Genomic DNA, 1,871 nt, shown 5'->3' with positions numbered 1-1,871 from the left:
GCTCCTCAAGTCTTGGTAAGAAAAAAAAGTCCTTTATAGTCATGAAAAACTGCATGCTACATCACATTTGAGAAAATAAGATCAAATTAAAGGTAAATTCAAAATGTCTGGCTTATATTTTGTGCTGAAAAAAATTTAGAAACCTGACATGAATTGTTTCTTCTATTAGTGCCTCTTGTTTTTCTTGGTAGATTAGTGGTGAACAACAACAACAACAACAAAAAATCGGCAGTGGTTCTTTCATTCCCGGCTGTCTATACTCCCCCACCCCCCGGCCCCATATATCCAAGAACTTCTTTTCTCTTTTTTGCTTACTGCAGGCAAAACCAAATACACAAAAAAAAAAGAAGAAGAAGAAGAAGAAGTCCTGAGACCAAGGTGCTGTGGAAAAGCCAATTTCACCCAAGTAACATACGATTGAAGAATTTCATAAAATAGTAGTGAGACTGGAGCAAAGTGTACTCTAGAATCACCAAACAAGGGACTTGCAGTCCTTTCTCTGATGTATATCCTGAATGTATGCACAATGAGTGTTGGAGCCTCAATAAAGTACATGAAAAACAATCAAAAGCACCTATCAAAGGGCCTAACCACCATTAAATGCTCAATAAATGTTAGTTTCTGGGCCTTGTTTTGATCAGTGATCTGCAAAACTTGAAAATCCTCTTTCACAGTTTACCACAGATATGATCCTTCCTATCTATTTACATCATCACTTTCTGGCATAATGAATAGCCTAAGCTACCCTTGTCTTCAAAAAACTTTTCACAGCATTTTTTACCTCTGTTTCTCACTGTATAAATGATAGGGTTTAACATGGGGGTAAGGATTGCAAAAAAGACAGTCACCAACTTGTCCACTGGATAGGTGGCCACGGGACGCATGTAAATGAATATACAGGGCACAAAGAAAAGCACAACTACAGTAAAATGGGAGCCACAGGTAGAGAGGGCTTTGTGCTGCCCTTCAGAGCCATGGGATTTCAGGGAGGACAGGATAACTATGTAGGAGATGAGTAACATGGAAAGAATGAGCAAGCACATGGCCCCACTGTTGGCAGCCACCACCATTCCAAGTATATAGGTGTCTCTGCAGGCAAGCTTCAGCAGTGGGAAGAGGTCACACATGAAATGGTCAGTGGTATTGGGGCCACAGAAGGGCAAGTTGATCACGAAGAGAATCTGCACTGTAGCATGAAGGATCCCGCCAATCCAGGCCACAACCACCAGGAGGTGGCAGAGTCCCTGTCGCATGATGGTAGTGTAGTACAGGGGCTTGCAGATGGCTACATAGCGGTCATAGGCCATGACAATGAGGAGGATGATCTCTGACCCTCCCAGGAAGTGTTCCACAAAGAGCTGAGCCAGGCAGCTGCCCAATGAGATGGTTCTCCTCTGGTAGAGCAGGTCAATGATCATTTTGGGGGTGGTGATAGAGGTGTAAGAGGCATCTATAAAGGACAAGTAGGTGAGAAAGAAGTACATGGGAGCTGAAAGTGTGGGGCTGAAGGAGATGGTGATGACAATAAGCAGATTGGTCAGCACAGTAAATAGGAAAATGCACAAAAAGACAATGAAAAGTATTTTCTGCAAGTGTGGATTCTGTGTGAGTCCCAGGAGAATAAATTCAGTCACATTGTTGGGAGGCATGAGATGATCCATTAAGGGAATGATGTCTTTCTGAGACCTGAATTACCTGCAAAAAGATAAAGAAAGATACCTAATTAATGGTGAAAGGGTTATAGTTTGAATTTCACAATATGCAAATAGGGTAGTTGCCATAATTATGCAGCTTGTCCTTAGTACCCTTCACCACGGTGACTGGTTCAATTATTCTTTCCTGCTTCCTCCATGTGCTTTCTCCTTATTTTC

The 1,871-nt window shown here is 42.0% G+C and overlaps 1 pseudogene; it reads right to left on the bottom strand.

The window, feature by feature from the left end:
- Positions 1 to 736: 736 nt before the first annotated feature.
- Positions 737 to 1,661, bottom strand: LOC126080182 (olfactory receptor 140-like; annotated as a pseudogene).
- Positions 1,662 to 1,871: the final 210 nt, after the last annotated feature.

Source organism: Elephas maximus, chromosome 7 (genome assembly GCF_024166365.1).
Source record: "Elephas maximus indicus isolate mEleMax1 chromosome 7, mEleMax1 primary haplotype, whole genome shotgun sequence".
NCBI classification, from domain to species: Eukaryota; Metazoa; Chordata; class Mammalia; order Proboscidea; family Elephantidae; genus Elephas; species Elephas maximus.
Note: the sequence above shows the minus strand (reverse complement) of the source record. Positions and strands in the feature narration are given on the sequence as shown.